This window comes from Xyrauchen texanus, chromosome 12 (genome assembly GCF_025860055.1).
Source record: "Xyrauchen texanus isolate HMW12.3.18 chromosome 12, RBS_HiC_50CHRs, whole genome shotgun sequence".
Lineage (NCBI taxonomy): Eukaryota > Metazoa > Chordata > Actinopteri > Cypriniformes > Catostomidae > Xyrauchen > Xyrauchen texanus.
Window position 1 is genome coordinate 29,970,402 of NC_068287.1, and position 24,207 is coordinate 29,994,608.

Below are 24,207 nucleotides of genomic sequence, written 5' to 3' on the forward strand. Positions count from 1 at the left end.
GAAACTATGTCGCTTTGAGGTCCTCGCGTGTTTTTCTCTACACCGCGGGTCTCACGATCACAAGCGGCCAGTATTGGAGCATCAAACAGAGGTAATTGCTATATACCTGAGATTTGGTCACATTCAAGTTCACACAATCAAAGATACTTCAGTATAGCCCCATGGAATTACATACACTTGAATGTAACTTAACGTTTTCTTCAGTAGAGGTCACGGCCACTATTACAGATGTAAGTTGACCAACATAACTTCTCTTATAATAGCTTTGGATTGGCCATGCGTGGTTTCCCATGTACACTTATCTGGAGAAACATCAAATTAAAACAGAGGTAAGACACACCTGAATTTAGATTGGTCAAGCAGCATTTGCTGTTCTAAATGGAAATTCCCTTTTTGTCTTTGCAAACCAAGTACACTTGAATCGATGCCAAATATTAGTCGTCACTAATCTGACGCAGACTTGCGGTAACATACGAATCGTTTAATCTGTTTGGGAAACACAATGTCAGAGTCAGTCAGAATAAAATCAAATGTTGACAATTTATTGACCAGGTAACATAATCAATTCATCAATTCCAATTAGACAGTGATAATTCAAAGTTAGACATTTTATCAAAACATAAGAAATTCGAATTGCAATCACCTGATATAAATTAACTCGTCTGACTACAGAGAACCCTGCACAATGTGTCACATTTCCTTAAATACCCAAACCATGAACAAGGGAATTTTGGGAGTGGTTAGGTTTGGTAGTCCTGGGGACATACCTCATTAACATACAGGCAGGGATGGGGACAGACCTCCAGAATTATACAGCATTTGGCAAAGACCTTTGAAACTTGTGATTGATTAGGTCCTTTGATGTTTACAAAGAATATAACTAATCTGCATACAGCATGTGGTCCCTGTGGGAGATTTGGGAGGGACATGTCTCTAATAGAGTGCATGATTCTGTTAAGTTCTAAAATCTTAATTGAGATTTGTTTTTTCCGAAAAGGGAATGAGACCACCTTACCAGTCGCACTGAGACCTCTTGAATGATATCAAACATGTATGAACAGAAAACCTCTTATATTACAGAAAAGGATGTCATTCTAAATTGCCCTTAGGTGAGATAGAGGTCAAAATGGGATTTGCGTTGTATGGTCCTTAGCAAGTAAGGAGTGTTATCTTGGGTGGAGATGTTCATCTGTGTGAGAGTTTTATGACGTTGGTTCTCGCAGAGTTCTTTGACTTTTACGACCTCTTGATGTCAGCCTTACAGCAGATACCGATTACTAAGGTAGTGGAAAAGGCAGTGTACCCATTAATCGGCCGATAGATTTTAAAATAGACTTAAAGAATGTCATTTTTTTATAATAAATTCCAACAGGCACACACATAGAGGCTACAAGACTCCAAAATGAATGAAATATTAGATTAAGTTTATTGTTCAACCAAACTCCCAATAATAACCAGAAAACATGAATATTTGGTGCAAACTACGGTATAAACAAGCCCAAAACACAGGACTGTGACCGGGACTATGCACGCCTGGGCCCCAATTGGGCTAAACAGCCGAGGAGAGGGATAAATGAGGCGGAACGCGGCAGTTTGAGATAGATAGAGAGAGAGAGAGAGAGAGAGAGAGCCACATGCAGCTGCCATGTGTGTGTTTGTGTTGTGTTTGTCTTTTTGTTTGCATTAAACATTATTTTGATGGTTTAGCCGGTTCCCGCATCCTCCTTTCCCAACCTTTACCTTTGTTACATAAACTTAATAAAAAGTATTTTTCAGAGAATGTAATTTAGAGGAACAAAAATGATTTTGTCCTCTTTGTTTTTAGCAAGCTCGTTTAATACAATTGTTTAAGTCGGGGCACAAGCTGAATAGTCGGTTAAGAGCTAATGATTAATCTATGAAATAATTGCCAGAATAGTTCAATAATCATTCTAATAATCGGTAGATTAGTTGATTTGAATTTTAAGTGTTAATAATTGCATAATTTGTAGAGAGATTTTTTACTGGGACTTTTACGACAGCGGAACTTTACAGCTGTACTCAGTCACTCTAATCAAGCTCATTATTCCTGCAGCAAGTGCTCAAAACAAGCACTTTTCTCTCACACAATACCTTCATTCTACACCAAGACAAGCAGATATTTAAAAATTTTAATTGCAGATTATTTGCCAATTGCCAATAATGATTATGTGGGCTTGTCTGTGTCATGGTCATTTTTAGGGTAATTCTGTAACTATGGGCTCATTCATATCAGGGGCGCGTTTACGATTTCTGAGGCCCCAAGCAACCAACCCTGGGGCCCATTTCGAAAATGTTTGCTTAAAACATAACATTATTGATTTTAAATCATCATTTTAAATTCATCCTATCAGCCGTTGTAGCCAAGTACATTCAAAATATTTAATGAAATAAAAATCTAGTTAAAGATAATTAATGCATGTTTTCCAGTTTTCCACAATATTTTTACAAAACACTCTACAATATTTTAATGAACAGGGTGTGAAACACTAGCTAACATTTTGGAATTCAGTTTTTATTTATTATTATTATAAACCAACAATTATTTATTGTTGTCAAGATTGCATTATAATATGATACAATATTATCATTATTACTTTGATGATTTTTTGTTTTTTGTTTTTGTTTTTCTTTCACCCTGAGCTTATACACTCACCTAAAGGATTATTAGGAACACCATACTAATACTGTGTTTGACCCCCTTTCGCCTTCAGAACTGCCTTAATTCTACGTGGCATTGATTCAACAAGGCGCTGAAAGCATTCTTTAGAAATGTTGGCCCATATTGATAGGATAGCATCTTGCAGTTGATGGAGATTTGTGGGATGCACATCCAGGGCACAAAGCTCCCGTTCCACCACATCCCAAAGATGCTCTATTGGGTTGAGATCTGGTGACTGTGGGGGCCATTTTAGTACAGTGAACTCATTGTCATGTTCAAGAAACCAATTTGAAATGATTCGAGCTTTGTGACATGGTGCATTATCCTGCTGGAAGTAGCCATCAGAGGATGGGTACATGGTGGCCATAAAGGGATGGACATGGTCAGAAACAATGCTCAGGTAGGCCGTGGCATTTAAACGATGCCCAATCGGCACTAAGGGGCCTAAAGAAAACATCCCCCACACCATTACACCACCACCAGCAGCCTGCACAGTGGTAACAAGGCATGATGGATCCATGTTCTCATTCTGTTTACACCAAATTCTGACTCTACCATCTGAATGTCTCAACAGATATCGAGACTCATCAGACCAGGCAACATTTTTCCAGTCTTCATCTGTCCAATTTTGGTGAGCTCTTGCAAATTGTAGCCTCTTTTTCCTATTTGTAGTGGAGATGAGTGGTACCCGGTGGGGTCTTCTGCTGTTGTAGTCCATCCGTCTCAAGGTTGTGCGTGTTGTGGCTTCACAAATGCTTTGCTGCATACCTCGGTTGTAACGAGTGGTTATTTCAGGCAAAGTTGCTCTTCTATCAGCTTGACTCAATCGGCCCATTCTCCTCTGACCTCTAGCATCAACAAGGCATTTTCGCCCACAGGACTGCAGCATACTGGATGTTTTTCCCTTTTCACACCATTCTTTGTAAACCCTAGAAATGGTTGTGCGTGAAAATCCCAGTAATTGAGCAGATTGTGAAATACTCAGACCGGCCCGTCTGGCACCAACAACCATGCCACGCTCAAAATAGCTTAAATCATCTTTCTTTCCCATTCTGACATTCAGTTTGGAGTTCAGGAGATTGTCTTGACCAGGACCACACCCCTAAATGCATTGAAGCAACTGCCATGTGATTGGTTGATTAGATAATTTCATTAATGAGAAATTGAACAGGTGTTCCTAATAATCCTTTAGGTGAGTGTATATATGATGCTGCAGTGTATTGTTCACCATGCTGCAAAAGGCATCAAAGGCATATAAGGCACAGTGGCCCCTCAGCACACTAGAGCAGAAGGGAAAATACATTGACATTTATCAAACGCTGAAACTTCGCTTGGTGCAGAACAATCTGGAATAATGTTAAACATTGCAACTGTCACCTCTTTGCAACCTGAACTTGTTCAAAATGTTAAATCTTTGTGAAACCTGAGCTTAAAACAATCTAGACACAGCGCAACGAATGAAACAGAACGCAGATGCCTCGACATGCGTTTTTTGAGACCTGAAGTTCTTTTTTACTTATCACTGTGTCTAAAAATTTACCGGTCCTGCGAGACACTGAAGAAACAGTGAGATGTGGTGCAGCAGGTATGGACAAATTTTCCAGTGTGTGTTTACATTGGAAAACAATGGAAAACAGTGCAGACACGGGCAGTAAATGAATTAACTCATCCATTCCCGTGTATCTGTGAGTGAGAGTGCGTGGGTGAAACAAGTTCGGAAGGCCTGTATATTTTTTTCATTAAGTAAAGTCCTAATTGAAAAACTGGCCCAACTCAGTGGACCTGGTGAACTGCACTGAGAGCGCTGACAACAGCATATTCACGCATGTACACAGCACAACATGTTACTCCTCAAGCAGTTTTTGCGGAGTTTTCCTAACAGGGTGGCTACCTGACATCCGGTACCCCACACAGTCGTGGGGTTTGCATGGTATTTAGACTGCTACTGGTTTTTATGACCTCAGTTTATAAGTATATATTTTATCATCAGTGCTGCAATATATCAGTTCCTACTGTATAAAGATTTTGGCTACTCTACCCAGATTAAGCAGCTGATGTCTCATGAGTGAGCTTGTCAAGAACTGCCGCCTCGATCCGTTCAGCAACCCGCGCCACCTTTCTCCCATTGAAAATAAGGAACCGGCCGCTGCCGAGGGACCATGTAAAACTGCCTTCCTTCAAATTACGTTTTTATAATGACTAGAAAGGAGAAAATTCACACTGAAACAAGATAATAAGCTGCTGCTTTCTCTAAACATGAAGACAGTGAAAAGACGCCGCAAAACCTGTCACATGTATTTTTGCATCAAAGAAAATGAACAGAAACCGATACAAAAACATAGACTTAATGTGTATTAGAGTATGAAAAAAAAAACAGATTGACTATTCCACAGAGATCAGACATAGTTGGCAACTGTAAACTGCACTGATGTTGATGCAATCAATTAGTTTTTATTACCATAACCCCACGCTCTCCCTTGGTGCTCCACCTTCCCCTGAGCGAGATCTCCGAAGCAGCCACGGCACGCCTCCTATAAAGGAACACGTGACTCAATTGGACTGAAAAAATTTACACATGTGCATAAAAATTTCTGCCCCAGACATGCTTTATTACATGCAATCATCATTTAATTTAATTATCGAAGGTTCAAATAAGTTTTCGTAATATCAAATAATCCATTCAATATCCTCTTGGCTCAAAACTCTAAGGGGGCACGTTCTCCCTCAGTCTGAATGGGCATGATGAGGCCAATATAGATTTAATTTGGACTTTAATGACTCTTTCACGTTTCGTGTCGACCTGCATGCTCATATAGACTCATACTTCAGTCCTTTGCATATCAAGAGCAACACACTCTCAGTTGAGTTAATTGAGCAATTTGATCATATTTGAATAAGCTTGTAAATGTAGTTTGTTATGTAAAGCAAACATTAAAATGTATTACCTTTCAAGTCATAGTAAAAGTGTTTAGATGACATAAGATAGCATTGTGTGAGGAACAGTGTAACAAGTGTTTATGCACTGATAATATGTTTAATACAATGAGGGAATACAAGTCATTATTTTTGTAATGCCCTCGTGTTTATTTTGTGTCGCAATACGTACAACGAGCCATATAAAAATCATTTTGCAAAAATGTAGGTATACTGCAGTAAACAGGATGTACTAATGAGGCTTTTAAAGCCAATGATTTATCTTAACTACAAGAATATTGATATTTTTCAATATCATTTCAAAATATTATGGCAAAATATTATGCCCATATTCCTTAAGCTTTCACTGAAAAAGATTCACGTGTGATTGGCCTAAATAGTTTGAGAACAACTGCTATAGTATATTAATGTTATTATTTTTAAAGTCCTCCCCCAAAAAGCTGTGGTAACCAGTCCTGAGAAAGGTTATGTCACTTCTCCTAAACTGGTTCAGAACAAGCACTCTAAAAAGAGTTAATTCACCCTTAATCCCTGTAAGACTGTTTATTAATTTAGGGGCTCTTATTTTTCATTGGCTTACAATCTCAATTCCGATCTCAGTTCCACCAACAAACAACAAACACTTATCAACGCTGAAACACTGCAGGCTAAAACACTAAAATGCTGCAAAATTCTCATAGCGTGAGACAATCTCAAACAAAAACCCTCCATATCAGCAGATCAAATCCACCTTCTTACTTTGCCACCCAGAGCACCAATACTGATCCGCTTAGTTCCCACTTGATAACATCAGATTTCTCAGATCCATCTGAAACAATTCCAGACTACATTCAAGCTTTACCTGAAAGACATAAAATGACATTCAGTCACCTGGGCCCTGATGTGCTCTTAAGCATCAAGAGCTGATGTCCTTGCAGTTACTTCTAATTAGGAGAATAAGAAATTCTTCAAATACCAGCCCAAAATGTACCTCGGCCTCTCTCGATTCAAGAGTGAAAGAGAGAGAGAAAGGAGATACAGAGTGAAAGACAAAGTAAACTTCATTGCCTGTGACAGCAGCCATTTCATCAACACATCACTACAGCATTGATCTGAATATATTTTAATTTACTCTTTAAATTTTCTATGCATATGACATTGTAAACGACATAAAATAAAACAATTGCACTATTCTAATAAAAGTTTGTAGCAGATGTTCAGTGCTGTACTAACTTTCTATACGATAAATGATAGAGTGTGTGCTGTAGCAGGGCAGCCTAATAACGAAGACATCATTGAAGCAACTTTTTGGCAGCATCATGAAAATGTTTTTGTCATTCTGTTCTCAACACAGTTTGCAGGATTACGTCACACGCTTGTCAATCTTCAGATTCATTATGATTTAAACCACAATGTTTCATTATACTTATAAATATACAGTATTAGTTTAGTTAGGCCTAGATATACCCTCCTATCGAGTCTCCTCTGCACTACCGGTCAAAACCTTTGAAACACTTGACTGAAATGTTTCTCATGATCTTAAATATCTTTTGATCTCAAGGCGTATGCTTAAATGTTTGAAATTAGTTTTGTAGACAACAATTTTATTGTGCCACCATATTAATTTATTTCATTATAAAAATTGTTTTGAAATTGATGACTTGGACCAAATAATAAAGAAAAGCAGACAACAAGTGACCTCCAGACTTGTACCATCCTCCATCATGACCAGGGCACTCTCCCTCCCATTGCTCGCCGGATTAGATAGCGTTCATTTGGTCAAACCACTTCCACTTTTCCTTAATGGTTCTGTAGTCACTTTTACGTTTTTTTTTTTTTACTTTTCCTTACACTGTTGGTAGGTCCTGTGGTAGCCGTGTGCGACCCACCAGCTGAGACACTTCCTGAGAGACTTCAATACTGTTTAAAAAGCATCCCAGGGTGATACATGAAGAAGTTGGTTGAGAAAATTTCAAGAGTACATTGAAGTAGGGTTGGGCGATATGGCAAAAAATATTATCACAATATTATTTTTCATATCATTCAATATCATATATATATATATATATATATATATATATATATATATATATATATATATATATATATATATATATATATATTTTTTTAACATTCAAATTGGTTTCATATTCCTTTACATACAGATATCCAAGTATGGGGCATAGAAGCCCTTGTGACTGAGGAATTATACTGTATGGGGGTTCAGGGGTATCTCCAGAGAGAAACTTTTGTAAAAGTCTGAATGAACCATTTTTCTATTTTCATTAAAGTGAGAAAGACTAGGCTACCACTGCGTTTCCACTGAAGCGGAAGAAATCCGCACAAAGCCACCCCCATGTCCATCATTTCATGTCGCTTCTATGGACCTTTCGCTTCACTTTCACTCGAGCGCCCTTGGCCAGGCTCGAGGCTCGATCTGGTGAGCTACCGCAGAAGCTAATGTTTACATGTGTGTGTACTACACTTAAAATGTATCCTTTTTTTAAATGATGTGTTAGAGTAAAAGTGTATCAATATCTTAACATAGCAGGGTGTGAGAAATAGTGTGAAAAATAAGAGTTTATAAAGTAATATTGAGCCATAGTATCCATGATTTGTGTGAAGGTGAATAAAACGCACAGTTGTTATAGTGCCTTTTAGTGTTCATTTTACCAAGAAACTGCAGCAAAATGTAGAAAGTGGCATATAAAACTCAGTTTACACAAATGTAGTTATGGTAATGTTCATTCTACGAGACTATGTTGAATGTTGCATTCGGTCACAAGACACGTGGTATTTGAATTCAGTGACATCAAAGCTGTCTTGAGGTGGCAATTTTTTATGTTTAAATGAGTGTTCTGACTGTTACCGCAAATGAGAACGATGAAGACTTAAGTTTAGATATGTTCCTTGCACAAGACCAGAGCCACAATATAATCATGAACCCAGCAGGACCCGATCCCATTCAAACCCTGGTAAACGCTTTCCGGCAAGCACTTGCTCACAGCTTGGATCCCTCCGCACCTCCATTAACCACCAGCGCTTCCACAATTCCTTCCCCTGGTCATTCCTCGGCTCCCGTTGCCAACCCAGCACCCTACTCTGGAGTGGCGGAGTACTGCAGTGGTTTTCTAACCCAGTGTTCGTTAGCGATTGAGATGCAACCACATCGTTTCTCTACCATCCGGACCCTAACAAACCATTCCTAGTTGAAGTAGAAGCCTCCACCACTGGCGTGGGAGCTGTCCTCTCCCAGCAGCAGGGGAAACCATCCAGACTCCATCCTTGCGCCTACTTCTCCAAGAAACTCAACCCAGCGGATCTCAATTACGATATCGGTAACCGGGAGCTTCTGGCAATCAAGTTGGCCTTAGAGGAGTGGCGGCATTGGCTTGAAGGAGCCAAATACCCCTTTCTAGTGCTAACAGATCATAAGAACCTGGAATATCTCCATGAGGCTCGCCGCCTAAACCCTCGACAAGCACGATGGGCACTTTTCTTCTTCCGTTTCGACTTCTCTATCACCTATCGCCCAGGAAACAAGAATGTTAAAGCAGATGCGCTGTCTCGTCTCTATGCTCCAGAGGAAGTCCAGGAGGTCCCAGATACCATTCTTTCTCCCAACATAGTGGTTAGTCCCATTCAATGGTCCCTAGACGATGACATCGCCGAAGCAACTGTTACCGACCCAGCTCCTCCTAACTGTCCTGCAGATAAGACCTATGTTCCCTCTTCCCTACGTTTAATCCTCATCGATTCTCTTCACTCCTCTTTGGGCACTGGTCATCCGGGGAGTAATAGAACCCTCTCCCTTCTCCAGGACAGATTCTGGTGGCCCCGCATGGAACAAGACGTTCGAAGGTTTCTCCAAGTATGTGTTGAACGTGCCATCTCCCGAACCTGGTGGCAAACTCCTCCCTCTGCCCATTCCTCGTCATCCCTGGTCACATCTAGGAGTAGATTTCATCACTTAGCCTATCTTGCAAGAAGCTAAGTCCCTGTTTCATTGGTCCCTTCACGATTTCTAAACAAATTAACCCTGTCACCTTCCAACTCAACTCCCACCAGAATTCTGTATCCATCCTGCCTTTCATGTCTCACCACCCGCCCCTATCTCTTCGCGGAAACCGGACCCTACTGATGCTCCTCCCCAACCATTACTCCTGGAAGAAGGCCCGGCCTACGGAGTCCGAGACATCCTGGGCTCCCGTCGCCACAGAGGTCGCCTTGAATACCTCATTGATTGGGAAGGATATGGCCCAGAGGAGAGATCATGGGTCCCTCGTGACGACATCCTGGATCCCACCCTTCTTTCCCACTTCCACGATACCCACCCAGATCGTCCAGCTCCTCGTGGTCATGGGCGTCCTCGACGCCAGATTGCACGCCCCTCAGGAGCGGCCCCTGGAGGGGGTAATGTCACAGTTCCTCCTGACACTCCCAAGCACTTACACTCCACGATCTCTCTCTCCCGAATACTAATCACCTGCACCTGAAACTCGTTCCCACATCAATCAGCTTCACAGCATATAAGCTCTACTCTCCCTTCACTCTTTGTCTGGTCTCCACGTTGATCACAGACTCACTTACCTGCTGCTTCTCCTCGCTCCTACGTCCCAGCAACGTAGTTCTCCTCTCCAGCGTGTTCAAGCTCCTCACTCCATCGCTCCATCGTCAAGTTCCTGTGATCTCCTCTCCATTGCACTGCGGTTTGCACTCAGGTTTACCAGCTCCCCTTTATCCCTCAATAAACTACACCTCCAGGTTTAACACTACCATCGAGTCTGAGTATCTGTTACACACAAAGCCATCACACAGCTTCGGAAGATCCAGAATAGAGCACATGAATAGAGGATTACTTTTATTATCAATCAGAAAACTTTTGGGTGATGTTTTGGGGGTGCAAGCAAAAGATTGCTATAATGATGTATCATTATGAGCGTGTGTTGGCTGTAGATATACTGTATAACTGCATGTAGGTGGAACAGTTGGGGCAGTGTTGGGATGAAGAGAGGCATGTGATGAGAAAATGTGGCTCAGCTGTTGCTCACACATTCACACTCTCACTGGGAAAAGCAGAAAGGCTGCTGATAGAGGTGCTGACATGTTCTATAACCTAATAAACTAACAGACACACACAATGTGGACACACTTTTATGAGATTCAGAAGACACACAGAATATGCAAAGTCTTATAGCATAATAGGAATTATCATGCCTGAGTGCATGCGATCACAACAAACTACAACAATAAAAGAATGGGTAAATCTCTAGATCTTATTATGGAAACATGTCTTGTGAGTAAAATGAACTTGTGTGAGGAGAGCATTTGGGTTTGATTTAAAGAGACAGGTTGTCTGGAATGTCAGCTCAGAGGGAATAGGACTAGTGAGGAGCTGTTAATTAGACAATGGAGAGAGACACATATTTATCATTCCTGCCCTCCTACTCTCAATCTGTCTGTTTTTCTCCCTGTCTAATTTTTTCAATCAGTCTCTCTCTTAATATATGTAGAGAAAACATAATACCTATTTACCTGCTAGGAAGTCTGTTAAAATTATAACCACTGTCATCTTTATCAACTCTCGAACCAACTTCTTGGCACCAACAGGACAGTATTATGAAAAAGACATCCATTTAAGATGAAATAGACATAATACCAAGGGTTGATATTATCAAGCAGAGAGAGACTATGAAGGATATAGGTCAATATTTTATTAAATCCTTTCATAAGCAGAGCCAGTTCATCAGTTACACTGGGTAGCCTGTCAAAACTGACACATCTCGCCTGAGACGTGAACAGGCCTGATATCGTGGCTCACTGGCTAGCATGCCAGCCTATTTGGCAGGCTTCTACTCCATGGCTTGCATGGACTCTTCTGATAGTAATGAGTTCAATTTCCTCTCAGAGCAAGGTGCGATCCACTATGCTACCACCGGGAGGGTTTTCAGTCAGGGCTTCTGTTACTGACAGTAATAGAGTTGGAGTTGAATGCATGTCCTTTAGGGTCATAAGTCTTAAGAAACTGTCATGATCCCAAACATATGTACTTTAAAACATTTTGTTTTTTTAAGTTTCAGAGCATTAGTATATAATTATATTTTATTAGGATGGATTTTTTATTATTATTATACTGTATTCAGTGTATACATTCTGTAGTTATATATTGTTTCAACATATGTGAATGGATTTATACTAGAACTTTGGATAAATATTACTGATATGAGGCATACTATATATCCTTGTTTAGCTCAGTTGATGTTTATTTGGATGATATGTTTCTAGCCTACTGATTTTTTTCAAAGGCATTGTACATCTTTTTCACTTTACATGAAAAAGTTTATTTATAAAATAAAATGGTTAAAAAAAAAATAGACTAAATAATCCTTAGGTTGTTTTAACAATAAGTATACAAATTATTATATAAAAAAAAACACTCACATCCTCAAAAATTACTATACTAATCTACCTACCCATGAGGTTTTATGTCATAAAAAAATAAAAAATTAAATGAATTCAAAATTCGTTAACACATTAGGTACTAAAATGAAATAAAAATTAACAATATATTTGTTTACAGCATTTATTAATCTTTGGTAATGTTAGTTGATAAAAACAAGAGTTGCAAAATTCCGGGAATTTTCAAAGTTTGAAACTTTCCATGGGAATTAACAGGAATTAATGGGAATAAACTGGAAATTTGCTAAATTGCAGGTTAGCCTATAACATGGAACTTCAATGTAGTTGAAAAAATAACATCTTGCAGTATTATCTTGGTTAAAACAACCAGATTTAATGCAAAATTTGAATTTCTAAACTGCATATTCCTCAATCACATGCACACAGCACACTACTTACTAGGGCTGTGTATCGAGTTCGATACATTTTAGGCACCGACCGAATTGCCTCTACACAATCAAGTATTGAAAAATGTCTTGTTGTTTGGTACCAAATTGTTTAATCCAAGGGGTTAATCTCGTTAACTTCAGTGATAAGCATGTAGCATGCTAGATGTGCCCAAATCTTAAAGTGCCGGTGATTGGCTGTGTTAAGGCATCAAGGAAAAAGTTTACGCCGGTTACACCCAGAGACGCTGTTCACACGTGAGGCTGAAGTGTGAATGCTTCTCAACCACCATAAGGGGCTTTTCCACTGCACGGTACAACTTGAATTAACTCAACTCGCTTTTTTGGGGTTTTCCACTGTGGAAAACAGTACCTGGTACCTGATACTTTTTTTAGTACCACCTCGGTTGAGGTTCCAAGCGAGACGATCCGATACTAAATGTGATGTCAAAATCCTGCAGATCACTGATTGTCAGGGAGAATCGTCACTACCAACGTCACTGGATTTCCGACACGCGACTTCAACTTGCTAGTTTAAAGTTAGCAACAGCGATAGCAGTATCATTTGTTTATGCGACTTTCAAATTGTGAAAAAAGAAATGGCTGTGCACAAAACCATGCCATGGTTAATAAACGAGGTGCAGATGGTCCACTCGTTAGTGATGAGCGAAACGAAAAAGTCTCTCAGGAAGTGTCTCAGCTGTTGGTCGCACACGGCTACCACCGGACCTACCAACAGTGTAAGGAAAAGTAAAAAAAAAAAATTTAAAGTGACTACAGAACCATCAAGGAAAAGTGGAAATGGTTCGACCAAATGGACGCTGTCTAATCCAGCGAGCAATGGGAGGGAGAGTGCCCTGGACTCAGCCACGAAGGAGGGTGCTACATTTTGTTATGCTAACTCTATATTCTGCTTGAAAGCTTCACTTTATTTAGTTGACCAGCTACTGGAAGCTTGCTTCTAAAACAACCAGGCCAATTTAACTGTTAAACTTCTGTAAAATCACCATGCAACAACTGTTTTATGCAGCAAAATGAGCTAGTAGCTAAACGTTGTGATATTTCTTTGGTCAGTTTGTGTCATGTTGAAGATGATGCCACGGCAGTAGAGGCGGCTCAACTATGACGATCAGCCTATAATCCCACCCACGTTTAGGCAGCACTAAACTGCAGTGGAAATGCAAGCTCAGAAAAGTAAAGCGAGTAGAGTTGAGGCGAGTCAAACCATAACGTGCAGTGGAAAAGTGCCTTTAGATGTAAAAGACGTGGAAAAGATCAAAAGTGTGGCTACATTTTACCAGGCTTGATGCCAACAGCGTCGATAATGCAATATTTGTGACAAGATAAAAGCTGCCAAGACCAGCAACATGAGAAATCTGCAAGAAGACTGAGCTGGTATAGTCATCCTCTCAGCGTCCTGCCACAGAAATTCCTTGAACATGCCCACCACACGAGTCCACCTCAAAAACTACGGATGAATGCAGCGGCTCTATGACTGGGACTCCGACAGGAAAGGTTAACGTTTAGCAAACAAACAACAAACAAAATCAGCTAACTTGTACTGGTGCATGCTTGTGTACATTTTAAATTCTGTGTGCGGTGACATAGTCCTATAAACTGGGACCTATGTAATGTTAGATATTGTTTGGATGTATGGGTATAGATAGCTATAGCTAAATCGATGCTAAAAATGCTATAAGGTTGACAGTAACTGATCACGTTTAACGTACATTAAACTAGTTATCTTGTTAAACCGTACTAATCCTTAGGGTTGGCTGAATTAACTGTTTAGCATTCTTGTGTTTTTTTTTTTCCTCTTCACATTTATGTAATAGCCTCTGCCCCCTGCCGACCCTGGCATGAGAAGACCAGAAGGCTCAGGAGATTTTTTGAAAGTCTTTGATTCTGTAAAAAAGTCAACAAACTGAAAAAATAAAACCAACGTTTTGTTTCTTGTTAAAATGGATTACATAAAATTGGTATCGAAAAGCCTATGGTTTAGGAACCGGTATCGAAGTCAAGGTATCTGTATCGATATCGATTTTTTTTAACGATACCCAGCCCTACTACTTACTGTAGGCTACTTACTACAGCAGGACTATTGAAGCCACACAACTGCATTTGAGCCTACAAGGACTACATCCAGTCAAGCAAATTTTGATGATATTACTAGGGTAAATATATATGATCTATGGTATTAAAGTTTAACTAGCAAATACTAAATCAAAATGTGTTTATACAGTAGCTAGTAAGCCAGTAAATCAGATATGCAAAATGTAAGCTATCTAACACCATTTCATTGACAATTTAAAAGGATAGCTATCATGGTTCTAGCTAGCTCAACTGTGATGCTGTTTCTTCTGCCTTCTGCTAGCCAGTTTTCTGTTATCATACAAGAACGTAGGTTATAGTTTGATTTAGCATGCTGATTGAGGAGTGTTCATCTATTCATCTAGTCTATTTCTATTTGTCCAGCATCAATTGTAATATATTTTTACCATTCCAGAATATTCCAATTGTTTAGCTAACTATTTATATATCTGTGCATGCCATTGCATTAGTGTTTTTTGCAAGCTTTTTTCTAATCTTATTCTACAGAACAATGCCACGTGAGCCATTTGATGTGTGGATACATTTCACCTCAGCCAATGTAGAAGGAAAGTCTGAGTACATTTGCAAATAGTGTGCAAAGTTAAGAATGCCACAAAATGTAGCAGCACATAGCCAAGTGCCCAAAGTTATTTCCAACATTTCCAAATTCCAAATTTAAATTCCAATTGAATGTTTCTGGAAATTTTCTGCCTCTTTGCAACCCTAATAAAAACACTATTGTTTATTGTCGGTTCATGTAATAGGCCTACATAGTGCATACTCAACTAATGTTAACATATAGAACTTCTGATTTGAAAAACGTATTACTACATGTTGAAATTAACATTAATAAATGCTGTAATATGTGTTCATTGTTAGTTCATTTTAACTAATGTTAACAAATGGAACCTTGTTGATGTTTAACCAAAAAGGCTGAACTGGTCTAGGCATTAATGTATTATTCTAACCATGTAGGACACATTAATGAATAAATTAATCCCTTAGCCATAGATTAACTATAATCTACTTTAATCTACTTTAATATACAGTATAAAAATATCAAGCCTCCCCCTTGATATGTCTCCCCTTATATCCCCTTGCTTTGAAAAACAAAAGTAGCCTATATATAATAACAAGCATTAATAGATTGCTGACATTACCAAGATGTTACTAAGTAACGTTAACGCCCTAATAACTAACATGAAGTAATTAGAGTGTAATAGCACCTGCGATTCACCTGTCGTGGTGCTCTGTCTTACATTGAAAAACAGCGGTTCACTGCACTTTAAACACTGTTGCGATTGCGCCCTTAGGATTTAATCAAAATAATACAAGATAGATATTAATATAATATAAACAAAGCTGCCGCTTGTGGAAAGACAGAATAAACGACAATGTTTAAAAAAATAAAATAAAAATATTACTGCTTCATTAAGAATACCAAAATTGCGCTTTTAAAACTTTCCTACCTTAGACTGATCTTTGGATAAAATGCAGAGTCTTCATGGTAGTATTTGTAACTTATCTCGGATCTTACGTCGTCTTTCTCTGATGGACCGTTGTTTGCGCGCTCTGGAGATGAGGCGGGAACGTGTTCGGTGAGCGCGATAGAAACTCAAATCTCAGCGTACTGTGGTAGCGAGCTGAATGGGAGTCCTTAACATTACATTACTGTGCTCCATCACTCCCCTGTAACCAGGTAACGGCTCTTCCGCAAGCACACGCAAAGGCAAGGTAGGCGTTGATATACTGTATATCACTCCGGGATCAGTTTAGCTTGTGTTAATGTGTGTTTAGCCGTTCTTTAGATACAAGCTGAAGTGCACAGTGTGTTTGCACTCCTAAAAATCATTACAAAATCACTGGACAAATTATAATGATTCGCGATGCGTCATAGTTTTCCGTCAGGTAAAGCAGAAACAACAGGCTATTATTATCCATCTGATATTTTGTTTGATAGGCTACGCCAGTGCGGAGTAAGAGTCAGTCTGGATATTGTCTAAACGATTCTTTGTCATTGACTCTGAGAAGACCTCCAGGTATCTGCGTTAGATTTGCATCGGTTTAAACACAAATATTGACAGACCATAAACATGCTTCAATTACATGCTTTTTTTTCGAGAAAATTACACGTATGACCTACAATTCACTGTGCTGATCTAAAACTGTTCTTGTTCACAGGATTGGCTTGATCTAACCACGATGTATTCAAGTAATATTCACCCAAAAATGAAATTTCTTTCATAATTTACTCACCCTCTTGTTTTTCCAAACCTGCACGACTTTCTTCTATGGAACACAAAAGGATATGTTAGGCTGAATATTTTGGAATGACACCTCAACCATTGACTTTCTTTTGTTATAGAAAGAAGAATATGCAGTGGCTATTGTGTAAAAATAGCACCAAGTCCAAATAATATTAGATTCTATTTGCATAACTAATGAAATAATAACATGCAGTAGGGCATCACTGCGTGCATTGTGTTTATTTAGAGTTCCACAGACACCGTACACACCTAACCCAAACCTTCCCTTACAAAAATGAAGTATGGTTTTATTACAGTGACCATAGTAGGCTATCATCATTGTATTTCGAAGGAAAATTACAGTTAAACATGGTTACTATATTAACACCATATTACTGTAGTAACACCATGGTAAGTTGCATTAAAACTGTGGCTTCCACCAAAAATCATGGTTGCTACAATACAACAATATAGTAAAACCATGGTTAATTTTACTTGGATCAAACCTTTCTCTCCACTCCCTGACCTTCATCGTGACCAAATCACTGCAAGATTTTTTATTATTATTATAAGTATTATTTGAGGAAATATTAGTGGAGACAGGAAACAGGATTGGAAAAAGTGAGACAAAAGGCCAGTTAGAACCCAGGTCATCCGCACGGAAAAAATGCATTTCCACACCGACAGCTTCGTTACACCCCACGACACTGCAGCAACACTAGAGGCAGCAGTTCATCTTCAATTTCTGTTTTTCCACCAGACTATTGGATGAGAGTAGGGATGCACCAATTCTGCATTACCAATACTTGAATTGATATTGGCTCCGATATGGAAGCTTTTAGATGGATTGGGTATCTTTCCGACAAGCTCGATCCAAATCCGATACTGTGTGTTAGTCATGTTCGTTACTGTCAAGCTCCAAAAATGACATAAAAGAACCATAAAAACACCATTAAAGAAGTTCATATGACTCAAGCATTTTATTCAAAGTCACTTGAAGACGTGCGATAGCTCTGTGAATCACAAAAAGCAGTGTTTAATAAGTAAATATATAGTATGTGCAGCGCCAGTGCATTAGTGAATTATGCTGCTCTGTTGACACAAACTCATGCACAGGCTGGTGATGCACTCACGGCTATTTTTTAGCCTTCACAACTGTGCGCTATATTTGAGCGCTTCTCAAGAACAGCATCTCAGAGGTGTATTTTTACCAGAACTTGAATAAGAGGCATTAAACTACTGTGAACTTGCTAACAAACAGACCCATACAGGACTTCCTGGAGGGTTCAGAATGTCAAAATAAAAGCGTGAGGGTTTAAAAAGTGCACGATTTACATATAACTGTTGTGTTTAAAATTAAAAGTCAATAATTATAATATTAATAACAATTTATTATTATTATTGTCCTCATTAGTATTTGTTTACAATTTATAGCAATATTTAAATTGAATGGGTTCCAAAAAATAACTGTGTAAATGAAAAGTGGACTGATGTCTTACAACTAAATTGAACAAAAAAGAGATCTGAATCCTTTAAAGTCCAGATGCAAGTTTAAACATTTTTGAAAAAAAAAAAAAAAAAAAAAAGTTTCTTTTCTACTGAAGACTAGAAAACTGGGAATACTGTTAATTTAAATTGTCCAGTATACTAGTTAATAAAAATGTCTTTCTTAATAAGCTATACATTTATATTTAAATAGTGTATAGTTAGAGGTTTGTGTTTATTATATATTAAAGAGTACTCCCAATTAGTTCCACACAATTATGTAAAGATATTCTAAACTGATTATGCAAAAAACAACAACACTGGTATCAGCTTGGGATCAGTATCGACCAGTACTGAGATTTCCAATGTCGGAATCAGATCGGAAGAGAAAAAGCGGTATCGGTGCATCCCTAGAGGAGAGGGGTAAAATGTTTCTGCCACAGAAACACTCGCGCGGTCACAGTAATAAGTGTCTCCCTCGTTATCCATTCTGAGATGCTATTCGTCTCATCACAATTGGTGGTTATCTGAGTTACCGTGGACTTTGTCAGTAGGGCTGAAATGATTAGTCAACATTATCGACAACGTAGACAATAAAAAAATTGGCGTTGTCGAATAGAATCAGAATCAGAAGAATCAGAATCAGCTTTATTGCCAAGTATGCTTACACATACAAGGAATTTGTCTAGGTGACAGGAGCTTCCAGTCAACAACAATACAAACAATACCAAAAACAGCAGCAAGACATAGGTAATTAAAAACAAAAAAGAACACAAAATAAATAATTATACATATACGTCGTACATACACTCACCTTCATACATACCCACATACACACACGTAGTGCAAATCTAATACAATCTGTTATATAAAGAACAAAAACCTGTATATTATGTACAGAGCAATGTAAGTAATGGCAGAAGTGGATAAGTTGGATAATATAAATTTAAATTAAAATTCAACTGTGTATTGCACATAATTATTGCTCCAGGGGGCAATTTAATTGTTCATTAGATGGATGGCCTGAGGGAAAAAACTGTTCCTGTGTCTGACGGTTCTGGTGCTCAGTGCTCTGAAGCGCCGGCCAGAAGGCAACAGTTCAAAAAGGTAGTGGGCAGGGTGAGTGGTGTCCAGAGTGATTTTACCAGCCTTTTTCCTCACTCTGGAAATGTATAGTTCTTGAAGGGGGGGCAGGGGGCAACCAATATTCCTCTCAGCAGACCGAACTGTCCTTTGTAGTCTTCTGATGTCTGATTTCGTAGCTGCACCAAACCAGACAGTTATTGAAGTGCAGAGGACAGACTCAATGACTGCTGAGTAGAACTGTTTCAGCAGTACTGGTGACAGGTTGAACTTCCTCAGCTGGCGAAGGAAGTACAACCTCTGCTGGGCCTTTTTCACAATGGAGTCGGTGTGTATCTCCCACTTCACGTCCTGTGAGATGGTAGTGCCCAGGAATCTGAATGACTCCACTGCTGCCACAGTGCTGTTTAGAATGGTGAGGGGGGACAATGTTGGGGTGTTCCTCCTAAAGTCCACAATCATCTCCACTGTTTTGAGCGTGTTCAGCTCCAGGTTGTTTTGACTGCACCAGACAGCCAGCCGTTCAACCTCCTTTCTATATGCAGAATAGTCGTTTGATCTCATTTAACCTAAAATGCACGCGCTCATGAGAGGGGTGACATAAGCTTGTTGGTAAGGTAACGCGTCACATGGAGGAGGAGGTAGGAAGAGCGTCATTGTTTACGAGTGGAGTGCTGTTCAAATGTTTAATTGTCTTTGCTGTAGATTTGTATTTGTATAAGCGTATTGTTCAAAATAGTCGTTTGGTGTGTGTATCCTAGATGCTTTAACCTTCAGAAACCCAAAGAAAATGCACTGAAATTAAACTTTTCATCGATTGACGCTACATGATCATGAGTGATTAAAGCTTGGGCTTATCGCATGAACCTGGATATCAGTACACCCATACATTCTCTCAAATATTGGAGGGTGTGCAGTGAACATTTTACCCCTGAGGATTTCAGACAATAAAAAGAAACAAAGGGTCAATATATGAATTCATCGGCTATGCCCATGCTGTTTTTCAGCGAACTTAGGTATGTGTGAAAACTTTATCATATAGCCTATATATTTCTGCTAATGAAAAAGCACAAGTAGATAATCCAACGGCATTGCTCTGAAATAAAGGATGATTATTTACTATAGTAATGTTTTTTATTATTATTTAGAAAATTTATTTTATTTTATTTTATATTGTTTTGAAATTGTTTTGGACTGTTTTGGTTTGTGAACAGCGTTTGGTCTGTGGTCTGTGAAAGTTTCTCTTGTAAACAATGACGTGCTTCCTGCCTCCTCCTCCACATGAAACGTGACCTTACCAACAAGCTTACATCATCCTTCTCATGAGTGCGCATCACAGAGGTGTACGGAAGTGAAAATTTGTAGTTAAAAAGTATATAAGTATTGTTTTGTTTCTAAAAATAATCAATCGTTTGGGTACAGAAGAACTTTATGGTGAAGTGAAGTGATGCATTGAGAGGGAGATGCAAAGAATTGTGTTGGATTGAGAGGGAGACGCAGAGAATGGTGATGGATCAAGAGGGAGACGCAAAGACCGGTGAAGCATCGAGAGGGAGACGCTAAGAAAGTTGACGCATCATGAGGGAGTCGCAACTAACTGTGACAAATCGAGAGGGAGATGCAAAGAACGTTGACACATCGGGAGATGCAACTAAGTGTGATGCATTGAGAGGGAGACGCAAAGAACGTTGACACATCGGGAGAAGCAACTAAGTGTGACACATCAAGAGGGAGACGCAACTAACTGTGACGCATTCGGTGTGTATCTCCCACTTCAGGTCCTGTGAGATGGTAGTGCCCAGGAATCTGAATGACTCCACTGCTGCCACAGTGCTGTTTAGAATGGTGAGGGGGGACAATGTTGGGGTGTTCCTCCTAAAGTCCACAATCATCTCCACTGTTTTGAGCGTGTTCAGCTCCAGGTTGTTTTGACTGCACCAGACAGCCAGCCGTTAAACCTCCTTTCTATATGCAGAATAGTCGTGTGATCTCATTTAACCTAAAATGCACGCGCTCATGAGAGGGGTGACATAAGCTTGTTGGTAAGGTAACGCGTCACATGGAGGAGGAGGTAGGAAGAGCGTCATTGTTTACGAGTGGAGTGCTGTTCAAATGTTTAATTGTCTTTGCTGTAGATTTGTATTTGTATAAGCGTATTGTTCAAAATAGTCGTTTGGTGTGTGTATCCTAGATGCTTTAACCTTCAGAAACCCAAAGAAAATGCACTGAAATTAAACTTTTCATCGATTGACTCTACATGATCATGAGTGATTAAAGCTTGGGCTTATCGCATGAACCTGGATATCAGTACACCCATACATTCTCTCAAATATTGGAGGGTGTGCAGTGAACATTTTACCCCTGAGGATTTCAGACAATAAAAAGAAACAAAGGGTCAATATATGAATTCATCGGCTATGCCCATGCTGTTTTTCAGCGAACTTAGGTATGTGTGAAAACTTTGTCATATAGCCTATATATTTCTGCTAATGAAAAAGCACAAGTAGATAATCCAACGGCATTGCTCTGAAATAAAGGATGATTATTTACTATAGTAATGTTTTTTATTATTATTTAGAAAATTTATTTTATTTTATTTTATATTGTTTTGAAATTGTTTTGGACTGTTTTGGTTTGTGAACAGCGTTTGGTCTGTGGTCTGTGAAAGTTTCTCTTGTAAACAATGACGTGCTTCCTGCCTCCTCCTCCACATGAAACGTGACCTTACCAACAAGCTTACATCATCCTTCTCATGAGTGCGCATCACAGAGGTGTACGGAAGTGAAGATTTGTAGTTAAAAAGTATATAAGTATTGTTTTGTTTCTAAAAATAATCAATCGTTTGGGTACAGAAGAACTTTATGGTGAAGTGAAGTGATGCATTGAGAGGGAGATGCAAAGAATTGTGTCGGATTGAGAGGGAGACGCAGAGAATGGTGATGGATCAAGAGGGAGATGCAAAGACCGGTGAAGCATCGAGAGGGAGACGCTAAGAAAGTTGACGCATCATGAGGGAGTCGCAACTAACTGTGACAAATCGAGAGGGAGATGCAAAGAACGTTGACACATCGGGAGATGCAACTAAGTGTGATGCATTGAGAGGGAGACGCAAAGAACGTTGACACATCGGGAGAAGCAACTAAGTGTGACACATCAAGAGGGAGACGCAACTAACTGTGACGCATTGAGAGGGAGACGCAAAGAAAGGTGATGCATCGAGATGGAGACACAAAGAACGGAGATGCATCGAGCGGGATATGCAAAGTACGGTGACGTATCGAGAGAGAGATGCAATGACTGGTGAAGCATCGAGAGGGAGACACAACTAACTGACGCTTCGAGAGGGAGATGCAAAAAATGGTGACAGATCGAGAGGGAGACGTAAAGAACGGTGACAGATAGAGAGGGAGACGCAAAGAAAGGTGATGCATCAAGAGGGAGACACAAAGACCGGTAAATCATCGAGAGGGAGATGCAAAGAATAGTGATGGATTGAGAGGGAGACGCAGAGAATGGTGATGGATCAAGAGGGAAACGCAAAGACTGGTGAAGCATCGAGAGGGAGACGCAAAGATTGGCAATGGATCGAGAGGGATATGCAAAGAAAGGTGATTCATCGAGAGGGAGATGCAAAGAACGGTGACGGATTGAGAGGGAGACGCAAAGAAAGGTGACGCATCATGAGGAAGACGCAAAGAAAGGTGACGCATCGAGAGGGAGACACAAAGAAAAGTGATGCATCATGAGGGAGACGCAAAGAATTGTGACACATCGAAAGGGAGACACAAAGAAAGGTGACGCGTCGAGAGGGAGATGCAAAGAACGGTGAAGCATTGAGAGGGAGACGCATAGAATGGTAATGATCGAGAGGGACGTGCTAAGAAAGGTGACTCATCGCGAGGGAGATGCAAAGAACGGTGACAGATTGAGAGGGAGACGCAAAGAACGGTAATGGATCAAGAGGGAGATGCAAAGAATGATGACAATTGACAGGGAGACACAAAGAACAGTAATGGATCAAGAGTGAGTGGCAAAGAACGGTGATGGATCGAGAGGGAGACGCAAAGAACGGTGACGGATAGAGAAGGAGATGCAAAGAAAGGTGACGCATCGAGAGGGAGACGCAAAGAATGTTGACGGATTGAGAGGGAGATGCAAAGAACGATGACACACCGAGAGGGAGACGCAAAGGAAGGTGACGCATCATGAGGGAGACGCAGAGAAAGGTGACGGATCAAGAGGGTGACGCAAAGAAGGGTGACGTATCGAGAGGGAGACGCAAAGAACAGTGACACATCGAGAGGGAGAAGCAAAGACAAGTGACACATCGAGAGGGACGTGCAAAGAAAGGTGATGGATCGAGAGTGAGAAGCAAGAACACTGACGGATCGAGAGGGAGACGCAAAGAATGGTGACGCATCGAGCGGGAAATGCAAAGAACAGTGTCGAATCGAGTGAGAGCTGCCTGTGGCAGTGACTGGTCGAGTGAGAGCTGCCTGTGGCGGTGACTGGTCGAGTGAGAGCTGCCTGTGGCGGTGACTGGTCGAGTGAGAGCTGCCTGTGGTGGTGGCAGGTCTCTGTGGCGGCTCTCCCTGCCACGGAAAATTTTTACCCCTACTGTATTTGAGTGCAAATAGCCTCATTGTGTGGCAGGTACAATTTACACCTGTAAATAATCACCAAAAAGGATAACATCAAAATTCTTCTGAATTTCTCCTCTTTTGTTCCACAGAAAAATTATGTCATAGAGTCTGTAAGGACATGATGTTTTAAAAAATATTGACAGAATTTTTATTTTGTGGTGAAATATCCTTTAAAGCTGATGACCTTGCTAAACACTTGAATACATACTTTAATAAAATGT

The 24,207-nt window shown here is 39.8% G+C and overlaps 1 pseudogene; it reads right to left on the minus strand.

Moving 5' to 3' along the window:
• Positions 1–16,127, minus strand: part of LOC127653061 (somatostatin receptor type 5-like) — a 34,509-nt pseudogene extending 18,382 nt beyond the window's left edge.
• Positions 16,128–24,207: the final 8,080 nt, after the last annotated feature.